Source organism: Myxine glutinosa, chromosome 1 (genome assembly GCF_964187855.1).
Source record: "Myxine glutinosa chromosome 1, kmMyxGlut1.1, whole genome shotgun sequence".
Lineage (NCBI taxonomy): Eukaryota > Metazoa > Chordata > Myxini > Myxiniformes > Myxinidae > Myxine > Myxine glutinosa.
Window position 1 is genome coordinate 113,714,253 of NC_136261.1, and position 12,403 is coordinate 113,726,655.

Genomic DNA, 12,403 nt, shown 5'->3' on the forward strand with positions numbered 1-12,403 from the left:
AGCGCTGCCAGTTCCCCATACAATCCTGCTTCGCAATGACGATCCATAAGGCGCAAGGGCAAACTATGGAGAATGTGCTGGTCTACCTGGAGAAACCGGTCTTCCAGCATGGTCAGCTGTATGTGGCGCTCAGTCGAGGGAAGAGGAAAGAGAACGTGCGAGTTTATGTAAATGGCGGATCGTCGACAAAGAACATCGTCATCAGAAGTGTCCTCTGACAACAAAATCGTGGTAGTCCACGGGTCGCGTGTTTTTTCTAAAAAAAAAAACCACAAAAAAAAAAACACGTGATCGGAGATAAGGGCCGAAATCACGTGTCACAGATAAGTGATTTAGAACGCTGGAGAGGTGAGCCTTATGGCTTGCTGGCCCAAATAATCTCCCTGATGATGTCCAGCGTTCGCTTTAGTTCTATTCTCATATCTATTCAAACTGACTGACCCAACGGGTCATGGGTCGTCTAGTATATATATATATATATATATATATATATATATATATATATATATATATATTGACGACTTGGGGTCGACTAAGAAGAAGACCTTTGTTGGTCGAAAGCTTGTCGAAAATTAAAGATCGACTGTCCTGCAGCTACGTCCGCGTCTGATTTAATCTCCCGATTATTTATTTAATGCAGATGAGACGCGCTGCTCATACTGTGGATTTTCTACTATTTCTCACAGTTATATATATATATATATACAGCCTTTTCCAGTCTTTGAGCAGTCAGCTTCGTGAAACTGCCATGACATCTGTGAATTTTAAATATTGAAGCAAGCAGAACTCTCGGCCTGATATTGCAGACAAGTTACTCGTAGAGATATCCAGCAGCCCCTCTCTCTTTATCGGAGTGTTCTTTTTCCGCCTGAGGGAGGCACGGAGAGAAGCGAGTTATCTGCCGCGGACAGGGATCGGGTCCATGTAGCGGGCAGCGCGACCTCAGTGCAGAAGTGGTTGGGGGTGGGAACAGGGTAAACTCGATCTGTGGCCAAGCAGTGCTGCCGAGCAGTATAAAAACTTGCTTGCTCATTACTGCTGCAATTCAACGAGATATTATAATCAGCTATCTCCCAAAATGGTAGGCCCAAGTACCAACTTATGAGGAGGACTTCATTGATAAGTAAATAAATACAGTTCATGGTTTGCCTTTGCCTGTGTCTTTGCCAATAGGGATGGGATTTCAAACTACTATCAGAACAATAGAATAGAGCTGTCAGATGACACAAAAACTCCGAAATATGTATCATGAATGAGGCATATACAGTAAATAAATAAAAACATTTATATGCAGTATTGTCTTATTACATATACTTACATACTCATGAATAATCTATCCTGGAAAAGTGAATTTGTAGATTTGTTTGTTTGTTTATGTATTTATACTAGTAAAAGGTCCGTCAAATATGACGGGTTGGAACAGTTCTTTCGACGGTTCAGCCTCGTGAGTGTCAAAAGTCTGAAACCTCAGCCTCGTGTCAGGTGTGCTTACATCTTCTGTATTTATTAGACATCCTACGGATGTAAATGAACACACGTTTTGCAATGTGCGTGCATTGCACATCACGACGTGCAGTGAATTTCACCTCCCTTTGCCTTGCATTTATTGTTATATATGTATAAAAAACTTCTGTACACCACCCATGAGGCTCGGTTTGCAAACCACCGTCTACACTTCCAATAGAAGAGACATAATTAATCTTTTATGGAAAATGTTTTTCGAGTTTGTTTTATCCTCAAAATAGACTGTACTGAACACTCATTCATGTTAAATGATTGGCCTTTAAAACCTACCCTTATGAAGGGGGACAGACATTTGTACAAACACACAAACTGGCTGTGTTTTATTTGGTTGATATACCTCAAAATCGAAAAAACAATGGAACCAAATCCAACCAAATTTTGCATGTTGCCTGAGGGTACCCCAAGTGTGGTTCCTGTCAGCGTAGTATGTCTGGGGGAGGGTTTAGGGTGGGGGGAAAGACCCCAATTCTCTTGATGTAAACGGGTATCGTATAGCACCACGCAGTGATTACAAATCATCGTTGTGTTGTTTGTAATCGTGTTTTTGGATGATCCACATTCTGGTATCTCAGAAAGACTTTCAAAATTTGCTCAGAATGCATCTTGCCATGTCTAGAAACCTATGTGTGCATGAGCTGTATGTGCTGAACGATTTTTGCATGAGGCAATTAGGTTATGTGTAAACTTGCAATCGGGTGTTCTGGACATCCCTCGTGCCAAAACGGCACTTCAACCTCAATAATTACATTATCAATTCGACATGTGTGTTTTTTAATGGCAGTGACCAAGTGTATGCACTATATATATATATATACAGTGTCCCCCATAAGTATTGGAACAGTGAAGTCAAATTTGTTATTGTTGCTGTATACTCCAGAAATTTTGATTTGAGATTAAAAGATAAATATGAGGCAAGAGTGCAGGTCACCTTTTATATCTTGGTATTCCTAAATGCATATATGTTTTACCATTGTAGAACAACAGCACTTTTTATGTTCAGTCCCCCCATTTTATGCAAGCACAAGTATTGGAATAGATTAACTTAATCCGAGGATGCACGGCCCAAAAGCATTCTATGGGCATGCATCCTCGGGTTAAATCACATCGAGTCACGTAAATTGTATGTGATTCTCATCTTGATTATGGCACAAAATAAGTAATATACAGACATACAGTATGTTCTCAGTCGTTCTCCACTTCTTTGACGGCCTAAAATTATTTCCACCTTCTTGTGGGCATTGTCATGGAATGTTTGAAGCCCAAGTCTTTCATGATCCAGGTGGCGAGGCTTGACTGTATATTGAAGGTGACAGGAACCTGGAATTTGTTCAGTGTGCCAGTGATAACCCATCTACCCTCAGCATAAGACACTGTGGGATCTTTAACATCCATTGGCATGTCACCAAAGTAGACAGACGGGTTCCCCGACTTATCGTCCTTTAGCGGGTTGACGGACACATTTGACATGCATAACCCTGCAGGGAAAACGCCAGGATGCCACTTTATAGCTGGGTCCAGATTCGAACCCAGGCACGACAATAAAGGTTAAGTGTGCAAACCTCAACCTTTGTATCATCAAGCAGGGCCTAGTAACCACCCAAACCACCTTTAGAGGCCATTTTTCCCCGCAAAGCGGGGGTTGGCCTTTTTCAGGAACCATGGTTGTTGTTGTTTTTTTGGTCCCCTTTTTGAAGCAATGTTTTACGGCCGGATGCCCTTCCTGACGCCAACCCTTTTTGCCGCCTTTAACGACAAACAGGGCCTAGTGTACAATAATAATTAGTTCTAAATATAATTCATCAGATTCTTGCCTTGATGCTTCAAAAAGACAATATATCAAACATGATAAAAATGCTGAATATCTGCACTGTCTGTGTCAAGGGTCAAATAGTCAGCCAGACTAGTCAGCCGAGTCAGCCAGACGATTGAACTTGTTTTCTTTTGTTAAGTCCGAATTCCATTGCATTTTTGAGAAAAGATTTTGATAAAAAAATTTTTTTAAAGGAGCTTCACCTGTCAGCATTTTGCCTTCCCTTAAAAATGTAGTTGATCGACTCTTTTGCGTTTCAATTTAGCTCAATTCGTAAACTGTTATGCAAAAGGTATTATTTACTCTGTTTTTGCTTTTTCACTTTCTTGAGGGTTATGTGTTCACTGAACATGGAACGATTCTATACTGTAATCTGGTGATTGCAGCTTCAAATCCTGATTTTATGGGAAGGCCAGAGGAAAAACATGTAGCGTCTTCATTGCGGTGAAATCTGATTGCAGGCGGTACACCGATTCGACCACTCCAATGAAGGAGAATGATACATCAAATTGATGTATTCACCTTGCAAAATAAAACTAAAAATTTTTAAAAAAAACGATCCTCCTGTAGAAGGAGAATGATACAAAAAAGTCGCACGTTTTTCAAAAAAAAAAAATTCAATAATTCTCAAGTTTATCAGATGAAAATTAAAGAAAAATTAAAAAATTAATGGTTATCAGATGACAAAAAACTTCAAGAAATATCAACTTTTAAATATTTAATCTATAATTCTTGACGAATTAAAACTGGTTGCTTGGTGATTGATTGGATTATAAATTGATGCATTCCTTTCAGTGGTGTGTTTGATTTCCATGTCTACTAAGCAGAAATTTCCACAAACACCACTAGAGTGAGAAACAGCTCTTGACTGGTTCCCACTCTATTCTTCAGTCCTGACCAGCTCTTCGTCACAGAAACATTCACAACTTGTCATGTGTGCCCCAATGCTCTGTCAAGAGTTTGGACTCGGCCACCACCAATTATCTACTTCTTCTAACGGCGCTAATTATGGGGTCTGCAGAGGAAAGATTTTGGCCCAAATCTTTTTTAAAAACCGGCTGGTCTGGCCTCGAGTTTGACGAAAACTGATTTAGGCAGGGATTTAAAAATTTGCTGAGGGTGCCTGCGGATAACTTTTCTTCTCTTCATGAAAGACACCTTGAGGTCTTTAACATCTACCAATGACCAAATCTGGTGGAACGAATGGGCAGAAGGATACAACAGTGTTTGGCTCAAAGAGTTTCACTAAATACCCAATCATCTTTCGCACCTTCAACCCATTTATTGGAGGGACAGCACGCTTTGCGATGCAACGACCTGTCTGTGGAACATTAATCCAACAGTTTATAGTTGTGTCAGGAATCGAGCCCACGCTAAACAGCTCAGAAATAAGTGCACTATTTGTGCACAATCCTGCCATACGAAGAGCCACCAATAATTATCAACATTTGTGCATTGAAAAATAAAGGTTTAGCATTTCTTGGACTATTGTATCTCAATTTTTAAACCCTCCGTGTGAAGAGGTTTGAAACACTGAGAAATCGTTGTGAAGGTCATTCAAATATTTAACACAATCATAATAAAAGTAGGAACCGTGTGTGTGTGTGTGTGTGTGTGTGTGTGTGTGTGTGTGTGTGTGTGTGTGTGTGTGTTTGGTGACTTTTGGGTCTTATGGGTCCTCAGGAAATTATAGGTCATCTGGGTCTTTTTGGTCTTCCTTGTCTTTAGGGTCTTTCGGGTCTTAAGGATCTTAGAGGTCTTAAAGGGTCTTCAAAGGTTGGGGGGATGGGGAGGGTGAGGGATGGGAGGGTGAGGGATGGGGAGGGGAGGGGTGGGAGGGGGGAGGGGAACGGAGGGGAACGGGGGGGGGGGAGAAGAGGGGGGAGGGGCGAAGGGTGGGGGAGGGGAGGGGGAAAAGGGAGGGGGAGGGGAGAAGGGGAGGGAGTAGGGTGGAGGGGGAAGGGAGGGGGGAGAGGGAGGGGGAAGGGGGGAGGGGAGGAGGAGGGGGAGGGGGGAGGGGGAAAGGGAGGGGGAGGGGGGAGACGAAAAGGGAGGGGGAGGTGGGAGGGGAAAAAGGGAGGGGGAGGTGGAAAATGGAGGGGGAGGGGGAAAATGGAGGGGGAGGGGAGAAGGGGAGGGGTAGGGTGGAGGGGGGAGGGGGAAGGGGGAGGGAAGGGGATGGCCAGTCAACAATGACGTTGCAGTTCTCATGGTCGGAGAGCAGCACAACAATCTGACATAGTCCTGCATATTCGCAACAGCACAAAGCGGATTTGGAGACACCGATCCTGTGACGTCCTCCAGTACCGGCGTTGCCGGGCGGGGGAAGGGAGACCCGTACATTCCCAATCCGTACATTCGCCCTCTCGACTCAAGCTCACTCGGACAAAAGCCTCGCACAAATTACACCGTGAAGGCCCAATGGTCATGTCTATGCCACAAATCACGGGCGCACTGAATTGAAAATATATAGAACGCTCATACTCCGTGAAAAGTGAAGCCGCCGTGTCGCCATCTTTGTCAGCACGACTCGACCCAACTCGCTTCGCGGATCTCGTTTTGTGCGGCAATAAACTGCTCCAATCGGTTACGGAAGGGTTGTGGAAAGACGTTTCACAGCTGTTTCAAAGACATTTAATTCATATCGCACAAAATCGATACAAAACACGATCGCATAAAAGGTGAAAAAACGTGTGACATGTGACGGGATGGAACATCACGTGATCGCTCTGAGCGAATCAGTCTTGCGGCGGAAATGGAACATCACGTGATCGCTCTGAGCGAATCAGCGAGCTGCTCTGGAACCGGCTGAGATTAGCGGGTACTTCGCTGAAATGCGCTGAGGTAAATATGAATAAAAAATATGGATCGTCAAATATTTTGAGTTCGGCCATGTTCGTCCCACAATCAATGGCCATGTCTATGTCAAATATCAAGCACGTAAGCCTCTCCGTTTAGAAGTCTATCGGTAACATTACACACACACACACACACACACACACACACACACACACACACACACACACACACACACACACACACACACACACACACACACACACACACACACACACACACACACAGTGTTTTATATATATATAAGATATATATATATATATATATATATATATATATATGTATACTGAAACGCAAAAGAAACTTATTACCTTTGAAACCTTTAAATATCAACAATAACACTGCGTGTAGTAAATGTGTGAACTTATTTGTGGACAATAGTGTCCTCACTGTCAGACAAAATGGTCACGGATGGTCACTTGAACCTTCAATGGTCACTTCATAGCACAGCTGTTGAACAGCTGTTTTGACTGTCAGTGATTAGCCAAGGGGTACGGGATGATTTTAATGAGCTGCACGCGATGTCTTGATATTGGCTTTAAAAAGGCCAGTGCAAAATGGTCATTTCAATCAACATGCCACGATTGTCAAGGGATCAACGGCAGCGTGCCCTGGGCATGCTGCAAGGCGGACTGAGCTACCGTGAGGTGGCACGTCGCCTTGGCTGTTCACACCAGACGATATCGGCCCTGGTGGACAGAGACACCCTCCACAACTCTGCAGATGACAGACCTCGATCAGGGAGGCCAAGAGTCACCACTGCAAAGCAGGACAGGCAGATGGTCCGAAGTCACCTGCGGGATCGATTCCGTCCAGCATCCCGCACTGCGGCAGAAACTCCGGGGCGTGAAAACCCACGGATCTCCAATGATACTGCACGAAGACGACTGCATGACCATGGTCTGTCTGCCAGAAGACCATACAGAGGCCCCGTGATGACGGCTGCCCATCGCTGCAACTGACAGAGATGGTGCCAGCAGCATCAGCGGTGGACCTTGGCGCAGTGGAACGAGGTCGCTTTCAGCGATGAGTCCAGGTTCTGTGTGGACAGTCCTGATGGGCGTGAGCGTGTCTGGAGAAGAACTGACGAGCGATATGTCGATTGTTGCGTGCGTCAAGCCAACAGGTGGGGTGGCCCAAGTGTGATGGTGTGGGCCGCCATATCAGGCCGGTACAGGACGCCACTGGTGGTTGTGGATGGGAATCTTAACGCCCAGCGGTATGTGGATAACATCCTGCGACCTCATCTGCTGCCATTCCTGCTAGACCACCCAGAACTGAGAACCTTTCAGCATGACAATGCTTGTCCCCATGCTGCTCGCTTTACCACTGCATTTCTCCAAGGCGAGAACATCAACACCATGCAGTGGCCTGCGCTCTCCCCTGTCCTGAATCCCATAGAGCACCTGTGGGATGAGCTTGGGAGACGCGTAGTTGGCAGGGCCAGGACACGGGCAGAGCTGCTTCAGACATTGAGGACTGAGTGGGACAGAATCCAGTAGCAATCCATCCAAAGACTGGTAGGCAGTATACGCCAACGATGCACTCTCTGCCTGTATCCAAAACAATGGTGGCCACACACGCTATTGAAAGGGGACTGACATTGCACCCTGTGCTGTTCTGTACTGTAGAACAAACTGATGAGATGGTGTATCTTGGTCAAAAACTTGACATGTCATCAATAAAATGCCAATGTTTCAATTAGCAATTGTTGGTTCGTTTTATTTTGAACTGTTACAATTTTATTACATTTCAAACAAGCGACCTCGTTCCACTGCGCCAAGGTCCACCGCTGATGCTGCTGGCACCATCTCTGTCGGTTGCGGCGATGGGCAGCCGTCATCACGGGGCCTCTGTATGGTCTTCTGGCAGTCAGACCATAGTCATGCAGTCGTCTTCGTGCAGTATCATTGGAGATCCGTGGGTTTGCACGCCCCGGAGTTTCTGCCGCAGTGCGGGATGCTGGACGGAATCGATCCCGCAGGTGCCTTCGGACCAACTGCCTGTCCTGCCTTGCAGTGGTGACTCTTGGCCTCCCTGATCGAGGTCTGTCATCTGCAGAGTTGTGGAGGGTGTCTCTGTCCACCAGGGCTGATATCGTCTGGTGTGAACAGCCAAGGCGACGTGCCACCTCACGGTAGCTCAGTCCGCCTTGCAGCATGCCCAGGGCACGCTGCCGTTGATCCCTTGACAATCGTGGCATGTTGATTGAAATGCCCATTTTGCATTGGCCTTTTTAAAGCCAATATCAAGACATCACGTGCAGCTCATTAAAATCATCCCGTACCCCTTGGCTAATCACTGACAGTCAAAACAGCTGTTCAACAGCTGTGCTATGAAGTGACCATTGAAGGTTCAAGTGACCATCCGTGACCATTTTGTCTGATAGTGAGGACACTATTGTCCACAAATAAGTTCACACATTTACTACACGCAGTGTTATTGTTGATATTTAAAGGTTTCAAAGGTGGTAAGTTTCTTTTGCGTTTCAGTGTGTATGTATATATATATATATATATATATATATAATATATATATATATATATATATATATATATATATATATATATATATATATATATATATATATATACATATATATATATATATATGTATACATACAATTATACATACAAACATACATATATAGGTTACATATGGCAAACGATGGCAAGCGTTTCCATAAAATAAAATCCATAAATTTCATCCATAAATCCATAAATCCATAAATCCATAAAATACATAAATAAAATCCATAAATATAACATAATATAACATAAATCCATAAACATATATAACATAAATATAACATAAATATAACATAAATATAACATAAATATCACATAAATAAAATCCATAAAATCCATAAATCCATAAATTTCCATAAATTCTGGGCACCGAAGGGGGCTCGGCAGTGACGCACGCTGAAAGAGAGTACTCAGTTTTCACTCTGGTTGTTGTACACCGCTCCTTTCCTATGCCATCTCCAGGCATTGCAAATCGTCATTGCCGGGCACCAAAGGGGGCTCGGCAGTGACGCACGCTGAAAGAGAGTACTCAGTTTTCACTCTGGTTTCTTGTTTGTTTGTTTGTTTTCTTGGTTGTCCGGGCGATATCTCAGCCATCCTTCAAGCTAAGAAGCTGAAATTTCGGCACAGTCGTGAGCAAGTCCTTTGTCAAATACGGTATTTTTTGTTTTTTGAATAATCAATTAATTGAGGAGTTATTTAATTATTAGCGTTTAATTAAGTACTTATTTAATTAATTAAATTTCATTTCTCTTCTGACCATTATTAACTCAGGCACCTTTTGAGTTAGGAAGCTGATATTTGGACATGCCAATGACCAGGTGATTTGGCTGCAAAGGTTATTTTTGATTTATTAATTAATCAATTAATCGATTAATTATTTAATTATTCGATTAATGACCCAAAAAATTTTTTTTTTAAGTTACAGATTCTGATGAAATAGTGGTAGTTTATGTGTTCTCTGACCAAATTGATTACCAATTTAATTTTTTTATGATTATTATTTATTTATTTTCATTATTAATCATTTATTTATTTTCTTTCTCATTTGGCCAATATCTCAGGCACCTTTTGAGCTGGGAAGCTAATATTTGGACATAAGTGACCAAGTGATGTGGCTATCAAGGATATTTTTGATTTATTGATTAATCATTTCATCTATTAATTATTTATTGATTAATCGATTAATTATTTATTGAGTAATCAATTAATTATTTAATTTTTTATAAATGACTTATTTAATTAAATTTCTAAAAGATACATCTTCGGATGAAGCACTAGTGGTTTAGTTATGCGATTAGCCAATTGATTATGAAAATATTTTGTGATAATCTTTTATTGATTTTAATTATACAATTAATCAATCAATTAGTGTACACCTCTCCCTCCCAATGCAGCCTTAATGAGCTGCACTGCGGTATTGCCGGGCGCCGGAGGCGCCCCGGCAATGCCGCGCTGCAGCATATTTAATTATTTGGCATGGGGCGGTGTACTTTGAATGTATGTGTACTTGTTTGTTTTCTTGCTTTCTTTCTTGTTTGTTTGTCCGGGCGATATCTCAGCCATCCTTTGAGCTAGGAAGCTGAAATTTCGGCACAATAGTGAGCAAGTCCTTTGTCAAAAACGGTATTTTTTGTTTTTTGATTAATCAATTAATTGATGAGTTCTTTAATTATTAGCGATTAATTAAGTACTTATTTAATTAATTAAATTTCCTTTCTCTTCTGACCATTAACTCAGGCACCTTTTGAGTTAGGAAGCTGATATTTGGACATGCCAATGACCAGGCGATTTGGCTGCAAAGATTATTTTTGATTTATTAATGAATCAATCAATTAATCGATTAATTATTTAATTATTCGATTAATGACTAAAAAATTTTTTTTTTTAAAGTTACAGATTCTGATGAAATAGTGGTAGTTTATGTGTTCTCTGACCAAATTGATTAATGATTTAATTTTTTTATGATTATTATTTATTTATTTTCATTATTAATCATTTATTTATTTTCTTTCTCATTTGGCCAATATCTCAGGCACCTTTTGAGCTGGGAAGCTAATATTTGGACATGAGTGACCAAGTGATGTGGCTATCAAGGTTATTTTTGATTTATTGATTAATCATTTCATCTATTAATTATTTATTGATTAATCGATTAATTCGATTCGGTCTCACTCTCTGCCATGATCTTTCTTGGGAAAACCACATTTCCAAGCTGGCCTGCAAAGCCAGTCGCCGACTGGGCATCCTCCGTCGTGCGAAGTCCTTCCTAGGCACACCTGAGCTCCTCACCACATACAAGGCTTTCATCCGCAGCTCAATGGAATACTGTTCTCCCCTATGGGCTGGTGCTCCTGCCTCACACCTAGCTCGGCTTCACGCTGTTGAAACCAAAGCTTTCAGAATCATTGGAATCTCCCGCGATGAAGCTATCTCTGAGGGCCTTTCACTCACTCACCGCAGGCAGGTAGGTGGTCTTTCTGTCTTCTACCGACTCCTCTCCGGCCTTGCTCCCCCAACTCTCTCTGTGCTCTGTCCCCCAAATATTCCTACAGGTCGCACAAGATCTGCCAGCAAGCCTCTGATGGTTAAACTGCCGAAATCTCGGCTCTCTGCTCACCTTCACTCCTTCAATCCTCTTTTCTCCCGCCTCTGGAACAAACTCCCACACTCCCTTCAATCACACTCCTCCCTCCAGGTCTTCAAAACAGCTGTTCACCACCATCTCTTATCTTCCCCCATCCAAAACCTTGATCTTTTCTACCCCCACTAATTCACCCCAGATCCACCTTGTTTGTAATTCCAACTTCTTTCCTGGTAGTCCTGGCAGTGTCCATATGTTTTATGCCTCTCCCACCCCCTTTCCCATGCCTCCCCCCCAAAGCCCTCTCCCTCCCACAGATCTCTCGATGTCTCCATGTCTCTCGGTTCCTGCTCTCAAATGTTGTGTTTGTGTCCTTCCCCCTCTCTCCCCATCTTGTCTACCGCTCCCGATGTTATTTGTTTTATGTGTCGGTTTGTCGGTTATGTGTCGGTTTGTCGGTTTGTCTTTCTGTGTGATAAATGTTCGCTCTTTCACGAGCCTCGATCTTGTATACAAAAAAAAAAAAAAAACCTGAATCGATATCTTGCATTTGAATATTGTAATTTATAGAACTGCAAACTGTGAAAACTTTTTTTTTGCAATCTCCACACAGCCATGCAATCTCCATGGACAAACATTGGCAGTAGAACGGGCCGTAATGAAGAGCTCAGTGACTTTCAATGTGGCACCATCATAGCTGATCAGCTCAGCTGCAAGTACGACACACAAGCTCACAGAACGGGACCGCCGAGTGCTGAAGCAAGTAGTGTTTCAAAATCGTCTGTCCTCGGTTGCAACACTCGCTGCCGAGTTCCAAACTGCACCTGGAAGCAGCGTGAGCACAACAACTGTTCGTCAGGAGCTTCATGAAATGGGTTTCCATGGCCGAGCAGCCGCACACAAGCCTAAGATCATCATGCCAATGCCAAGCATCGCCTGGAGTGGTGTAGAGCTCGCTGCAATTGTACTCTGGAGCATTGGAAACGCGTTATCTGGAGTAATGAATCGCGCTTCACCATCTGGCAGTCCGATGGACAAATCTGGGTTTGGCGGATGCTATGAGAACGCTACCTGCCCAAATGCATAGTGCCAACTGTAAAG